This window comes from Panthera leo, chromosome C1, assembly GCF_018350215.1.
Source record: "Panthera leo isolate Ple1 chromosome C1, P.leo_Ple1_pat1.1, whole genome shotgun sequence".
Lineage (NCBI taxonomy): Eukaryota > Metazoa > Chordata > Mammalia > Carnivora > Felidae > Panthera > Panthera leo.
Window position 1 is genome coordinate 88,266,080 of NC_056686.1, and position 8,624 is coordinate 88,274,703.

Consider the following 8,624-nt stretch of genomic DNA (forward strand, 5'->3'; position numbering starts at 1 on the left):
ATCTGTAATCATCGTCCTAAAACTCTCCACTGTAATGCTGCCTGCTGCAAGCACATTCCTGAAAGCCATGTGGGACAGGGGCAGGTTCGTTAACCAAGTATGTCAGTTTTGCTAATAATCATTAAGATGAGATATTGGTGTATCCTGAAAAGAAAAACAATTACAAATACTTCCAGAAAGCATATAATAGGCCCTCCAACAACAACAACAACAACAAAAACCAAAAAGGGTTTACATTAGGCTTAGATTTCCTTTTGGCCTCAGTAAATTTTAACAGTGAAGTTTTCTTTAAGACATAATGAGAGTTTCTCAGAGGAAAGTTATTTTCTGGATGTCAGGTATTTGAGGAGCTCATCAACTCTTTCAGTTCAATTGGTCTGAAATTTTAAATCAGCCATGCTTGAGGTTATTTATGAGAGCTATTCTGTCACAGAGACAATTTGCTGTAATTGCAGCCACCCTCTTGGTTTTGCAATGAATATTGTTTTCTTATCATTTCTTGCACTTTTCATCACACCAGGATATTTAGGCACAGCCAAATTTTAGGCACATTTGAAAAACGTGAAATTTTTTTAAGTTAATTTTACCCCTCTTGTAGTACAATCTTTTTTTAAAGTTTATTTATTTATTTTGAGAAAAAAAGAGGGAGAGAGAAGGGGTGGGGCAAAGAGAGAGGGAGAAAGAGAATCCCAAGCAGGCTCCATGCTGTCAGTGCAGAGCCTGACATGGGGCTTGAACCCATGACCATGAGACCATAACCTGAGCCGAAATCAAGAGTTGAACGCTTACCTGACTAAGCCACCCAGGCACCCTTTGGTACAATATTCCACTGGGTTCTCCTCCCTCTCCTCTCTCTTATTCCATCTCCAGCACACAGAAGACCCCCAGCTAGCCTTTCATTCAGAATGCTTGGATTCCTACTGCTGGCACTACAGTACATTCCTATCTCTAGAATTTCCTTCTAGATACATCACCTTCTTAGAACTAAGATCTTTTCTTTTCTGACTTAGAATTAAAATATAATTAATACAGGGGGTGCCTGGGTGGCTCAGTAAGTGAAGAGGCCAGCTTTCTCTCAGGTCATGTTCTCACGGTTCAGGAGTTCAAGACCTGCTTTGGGTTCTGGCTGACAGCTCAGAGCTTGGAGCCCTCTTCAGATTCTTTGTCTCCCTCTCTCTCTGCTCCTTCCCCACTTACTCTCTGTCTCTCTCAAAAATAAATAAGCATTAAAAAAATGTAATTAATACATGCTAGGAGTACATAGCATAGTGTGCGTTCTGGAGTCAGGTATTTAGATTCCATTCTTGTGTGAGTTTCCTAGCTCTATCATAACAAGTACCAAAAACTGGGAGATTGAAACAACAGAAATGTACTTTCCTATAGTTCTTGAAACTGTAAGTCTGAAATGAGGGTTAGTTCTTTCTGAGGGCTGTGAAGGCCAATCTGCTCCATGCTCCTGTGGTTTGCTGACAGTCTTTGGCATTCCATGGCTTCTGCTTTATCACCCTAATCTCTGCCTTCCTCTTCACCTGGTGTTCTTCCTGTGTGTTCATCTTTCTCCAAATTTCCCTTTTTGTAAGGACACCAATCCTGTTGGATTAGGGGCTAACCCTACTCCAGTGTGACCTCATATTAAATTAACTAATTACTTCTGCAAAAACTCTATTATCAAATAAGTTCACATTCTAAGGTATTGGGGTTTAGGACTTCCATATATGAACTGGGGTTAGGGGACACATAATAACTTCTTACATTAACCTCCCTGAGCCAAAGTTTTTGCATCTGTTAAAACTGGAATAACACTACTATCTACCTTTTAATGTTTTTATGAGGATTGAGAGAATTAATATCTAGACAACACTTAGCACAATGCCTGACACAGAATAAGCACTACTGATAATGGGTAAACATGTTACATTTCTGATATTAATAGATTTTAATGAAGATGGTCAGGGAAAATGTTTTTAACTCAAATCCACCAGAACTTAAGAGGGCTGTATTTATTTTCAGCAGGCAGAGTTTTGGGTTGTTTAGTTTTTCCAAGTAAAGTGAAATGGAATTGGGAAAAGAATCATGGCATCCACTACTAAGTGCTGCTTATAGCTCCTGAAATATCACAGTTACCTGGCATTAAAAAAATCACACAGTGGCATCTGGGTGGCTCAGTCAGTTAAACGTCTGACCTCGGCTCAGGTCCTTATCTCACAGTTCGTGAGTTCAAGCCCCAAGTTGGACTCTGTGCTGAAAGCAAGGAGCCTGCTTCAGATTCTCTGTCTCCCTTTCTGTCTCTGACCTTCCCTGCTTGCACATTCTCGCTCTCAAAAATAAATAAACATTAAAAAAAAACACAGATTGATCACCAGAAATTTTCAGTAATATGTTCCAGTAGCTCTCGGCTATCTGGCCATGCATTTCTAGACAGTCATGTGACTTGTGTTTTTTATGGTTTCATTCAGGAAATTGCTACCATAGTTTACTTTATGTGCAAAATTTTTAGGTTTTAACATAAAATTCTTAAGTGTACATTTCCATACTTTAATATGAATGGAAAAAAGAAACAATGTCAGAAAATTCTCCCCGGCTGGTTAAACTAAGATGTAAACATATTCAGTACTGTTAAGATGTAAATGAACAGCATACTGCATTCTGATACAGCTATATAAATGTTTGTACTTCTATAATCATGATAATAACAAAGCTTTGAAGTTATGTTTATACGTGCATTGTCTAAAATCCCATTAACACCTTTTCCACCTGCTTGCATTTTATGTTTTATGTTGTGGTATCGACAAAATGATAAAGTTCCTGCTGTAATTTGGTTTGCACATTATTTTTAAGTGTGCTGCAAGCTCATATGAATAGAGATTGTAAGGAACATTTTTAGGCAATTAAAAGATGAGCACCAACTCAAGATTCCAAAGTGATGGAAATAATTTAAATGCCACAATAAAAAGTTCAGGTCTTCAAAAGAAGTTGCTATTTTGACAAGTCAGACCTCAACTATTTTATTTGGTCTGTTTTTCATCAGTTTTATTGAGGTACAATTTCCATATAGTAAACTGCACAAAAAAGTATATAATCCTATAAATTTTGACATATGTATGTTTTCATCCACCACCACATTCCAAGATAACATATCCATTACCCTAAAAGTTTTCTTGTAATCTTTTGTAATCACAAAACATACCCTTTTTGACTCTCTCTATGCTTCATCCCTGGTCCCAAGGAAATCATTGTTCTGTTTTCTGCCACTATCGGTAGTTTGCATTTTAAAAATACGTAAATAGAAACATACACAATGTACACAGTCTTTGTCTGGATTCTATCACCCAGCAGAATTGTGAGATTTATCCATGTTGATGTGTGTATCGATAATTTATTCTGTTTTATTGCTGAGGAATATTAAATTGCTTGTCTTTATAACAGTTTGTCCACTTACCTTTAAGGAAGGTTTGCGTTCTTTCCAGGTTTTGGTTATTACAAATGGAAATGCTATGAACAGTAATGTGTATGGTGTGTAGAGGTTTGGGTTTGCATTTTACTTGTTTTTTTGTTTTTTTTTAATCTTACTGGTCACACCTTTGTTTCTTTGTTGGTTTAACACTTAGCTTAAATACAAGAGAGACAATACTGCAAATCACTCTAGTAAAGGAGGATATATTCTTATTCAATTTCAGGTTGTGAGTTTCTCAAATCTTTCACTTGTTTCAGGGATACTTTCAATTTTCCTATTGGGGGCCCAAGTTTTGAAAGGCAGAGTCCAAGAGGAGATACTTTCTTTCTGTTCTTTTTGAGTGTTAATTTTTATTGTGTTGTATTTTTAAATTTATTTTTCTAATACTCTCCCTTGAGATAGTGAATGCTGAACTCCTGTAATTGAAAATGATCAGACTAGTCTGGGTGAAAATGATCACATTTTACTTTGGACAGAAAATGAGATTTGAAGTGGTACCTCTATAAAGAAATCGTTATCGGGGTGCCTGGGTGGCTCAGTGGGTTAAGTGTCCAATTGTGGCTCAGGTCATGATCTTGGAGTTTATGGGTTAGATCTCTATGTAGGGTTCTCTGCTGACAGCTCAGAGCCTGGAACCTGCTTCAGATTCTTTGTTTCCCCTCTCTCTCTGTCTTTCCCCTGCTCACACTCTGTCTTTTTCCTTCTCAAAAATAAATAAACATTAAAATAAATAAATAAATAAATAGAAATCATTATCAACTCTGAAATCTTTAAAAGTTGTCAGAATTTTGAAGCAACTATGAAATAACAAAACACATTGCTTCAATATAAAATTGAGTGAGTCTACTGACTTCTTAGAACAACTAAGCCATGTTTGTTAATCTGCTATTTGTGTGTTAGCTATGTCAAAGAATAATTCTGTGTGAGAGCTCCTTCCTTTATCAACCATGGCCAATATCTTTAAGTTTTATATTACTCTGCAAAAGAAAACCGCACAAAATTTAGTTTCTTGGGTCCCGAGTTGGCTCAGTCAGTTAAGTGCCTGACTTTGGCTCAGGTCATGATCTCACAGTTTGTGAGTTCGAGCCCCACATCAGGCTCTCTGCTATCAATGCAGAGCCCACTTCGGATCCTCAGTCCCCTCTCTCTCTCTCTTAAAAATAAGTGACAATAAAAAAAATAGAAAAAGTTAGTCTCTTTGCACATTTGAAAAGCTCCAACATTTGATAAAATGTTTTGTTTTTATATTTTGATGAAGATGGTCACAACTTATTGTGACTTTTTTGCTTTAGAGTTTGGTTTTGGTAAGTGGTAGCATCAGAGATTGCTGCCAATCCTGAAAAAATTCTTATTTATCTACAAAATGACTAAAGTCATTTGTTCACTTCAGTCAGGTCCTGCTTTTTATTTGATGACGTCTCTTGGCCATGTGCTCTTTTGAGCAGGGTCATAACGAGCAATAAAATAAATACTTTATTGTGAAAGAATACAATTAAAAATGGCAAAATCACCTGGTCACCTGGGTGGCTCAGTCAGTTAAGAAGCCTACTCTTGATTTTGGCTCAGGTTATGATCTCATGCTTTGTGAGTATGAGCCCTGTGTTGGGCTCTGTGCTTACAGTGCAGAGCCTGCTTGGGATTCTCTCTCTCTCTCTGCCTCTCCCTTGCTCTCTCTCTCTCTCCCTCTCTCAAAATAAATAAATAAACATTAAAAAATTGGCAAAGTCAGTAGTAAAAAGTAACAAAGTATTATCAAGTTATCCCTACAAATAAATCTGTAGACACTAAGGAAACTATACAAATTTTTTGAATGACTTTCAGAAGTGACCATTAGTTTGCAATGTGTATTATTTTTCTTTTTTCTCATGGATAATATCAGAATGGAGACCTAGCAAAATATAGCTTCCATTGACTTGTAGACAAAGGAAGTAACATAACATAAATTCAACTTAAAAGGTCTTGGATAATTCTAGTGTTTCTTGAACACAAACATATTTTCATCCTATGTGATAACCTATAGGACGTCAGATTCTACTTCTTTTTATATATCTTTGAGAGTCAAGGTTTTTTGCACCTTTTTGCACCAAAGACGTCTTCAAGACTTCTTTCTTGGCCATTGGCTCTAGACCCCATGAACCTCACTGTCACCTCCAAAAAAACTCATCATAAAGTATTGCTTTTTCATAAAGTATACATTTTTAAGCTTCACATAAAACAACAAAATTCCAGAATTAATTATTATAGAGAAAGTTTTGAGAAATGCAAAAAACAAATAATGTATTTATGCATATTTAACATGAGCATATTAGTTTTGCAAGATTATGCTGTGAGAGCAAGCAGTTCCAAAGCCTCACTGGCTTACAATAACAAGAAAAAAGATATCTTTATCATTAAGATTACATGACAGCTATAAATTGGCTGCAACCCCACTCTATGTTGTCTTCTGTTTGAGATTCAGGAAAACATAGCTTCTATCTGGACATTGCCTCTTCATGGAAAAAAGAAAAGTACAGTGGTGAAATCACATGACTGCTCTAAAAGCTTCATCTTTAAACTATCATGTGTTACTTCTATTTCATTTGCCAAGGCAAATGATCTAAATTTAGCAACTCTAGCTAAATAAAACAAATGTTGCTAAATCTAACAAAACTGTGGAATTTATATAGAGAACAAATATAAGAAGACTGTAAAAAGTGGAGAAGGAAGGGAGACTGGTTGGGTGTCTTAGGACACAATAAATGGCATATAATAGTGAGTTCTCTGGGTTTCTTTTTGCATCATATATTCTTTTTGAATCCAACACCAGACGGAATTTGGAGAAAATGGCACCCCAGAAACATCAATGGTTGCAAATAACAAAAATAAAACAGCCCTAGCAGGAGCCCACTCTCTCTAGCCAGAGGACAAAGAAAGGAAATGCTAAGCAAGATAGACATGAAAAAATACATAACGTCTCTATTGCAACCAAACAGAAAAAAAAATGTTGCCATACCATCACCCATATGAGCGAAGGCCAAGTGAGGAACCTAGACTTCTATCCTCACCAAACTTTGGCATGCCCCATACCCACTTGTGTGGTATCAGAGAAGGTCAAATAGGGAATCAGAATTATCCCTGCCAGGACCTAATGGCCATTAGATAAGTAATAACATAGAGGATTTTAATAATATCAACCATAATGTCAGGATTCAACTGACATTTATAGAACACTCTGTCCAACAACAGCAGAATATACGTTCTTTTCAAGAGCCTGCAGAGCATATGCCAAGATAACTATATCCTGGGCCATAAAAGAAACCTCAACAAACTTTAAAAAATTGAAATCATACAGAATTTAGTGTCTGGCCACAATGGAATAAGGTTAGAAATCATTAATGGCAAGATAACGATAAAATTACCAGACACTTAGAAACCCAAAGTAACACATTTCTAAATGATACATGGATCATTGAGGACATCTCAAAGGAAAAAACACTATACATTGAGCTAAATGGAAATAAAAATAAAACATAGAAAAAAATTGTGGGACACAGTTAAAGCAGTAATAGGAGGGAAAATCATAGTACTAAAATGAATACATTAGAAAAAGGGAAAAATACTAAATCTATAATCTAAATTCCTATCTCAATCACCTACAAAAGAACAAACTAAACCCAGTTAAGCAGAAGTAAATCAATAGTAAAGATAAGAGCAAAAATCAATGAAATTTAAAAGAGAAAGCAATAGGAAAAATTAATAAAAGATCTACTTTTTCAAAAAGATAAAAAAATTTACTTCTAGCAAAACAATAAAGAAAAAAGAAGATAAAAATGTTTAATATTTGAATGAAGCAGTAGATATTGCTATAGACTTGGCAGACATAAAAAAGATCATAAAAAAATCTCTACACACATGTATATGTGGCATTGGAAACTGATCAATTCCTCACAAAACACAATTATATCTCACCTAATTTGAAATTGTATTCATAATTTTAAAAACTTCCAAAAAAGAAATCTCTCAACTGAGATAATTTTATTGAAGGATTTTAGCAAACATTTAAACAAGAAATTAAACCAATTTAATACAATTTCCTCCAGATAATAGAAAAGGAAAAATTCTCAATCATTTTGTAAAGCTAGTATTACCCTCGTATCCACATCAATGTTGGTACAAAACTTTGAAAATAGTAGACAAATAATCCCTAATTGATGTGGTGATAAGCTGATAAAGGGTCCCACAAAAGATATTCAGTCAAATCCCTGGAACTTGTGACTGTTAGCTTATTTTTTTAAAAAGTGTCTTTGTGGATGTGAATAAATTAAAGATCTTGCAATGAAGAAATAATCCTGTATTATCTGGATGGGTCATAAATGTCCATCCTTGTAAGACTGAGACAGAGGGAGATTAGATACTCACAGAGGAAAACACTGTGTGAATATTGAGTCAAGGACTGAAGTGATTTGACCACACGCCGAAGAATGTCAAGGAATGCTGCGCGGCCAGCAGAAGCTAGGAAAGCTGAATAATTTTTTCTGTTCCAGAACCAATGGATGGAGCACAGTCTTGCCAGCACTTTGATTCCAGGCTTTTGAACTCCAGAATTGTAAGAGAATAAATTTATGGTTGTTTTAAGCAATCAGGTGTGTGGTAATTTGTTATAACAGCCCTAGAAAACTAATACAGATTTTGATACTGAGAAATGAGGTACTCTTTTAACAAACACCGAAAAGTGTGGAAGTGACTTTGCAATTGGATGCTGAATAGAGGCTGGAAAGGTTTTGAGACACATGATAGAAAAAGCCTATATTGCCTTGAGGAGATTATTGGTAGAAATATGGATGCCAAAGGTGTTGCTGGTAAGGGCTCAGACAGAAATTAGGAGCATTAGTAGAGAAAAATTCTATCATCTGAGAGAATACCTATCTAGTCATACAGAATGGTGATATGATAAAGGTGATCCTGTACCCTACTGCAATAGATTAAAAATAGGGGTTTGTTTTACAAATAAAAATCTAGAAGTAGGTAGTTGATGGCACTGAATGAGTACTTAGCAATATCAGGGATGTGTTACATGGGGTCCAAATAGACTGTTGCCTTTTGGCAAAATAAAAGATGAACCTTAAAAACAAAGTCACTTTTTCAGACAGGGAAAAACACAAAAAACAAAACCAACCAACCAACCAAACAA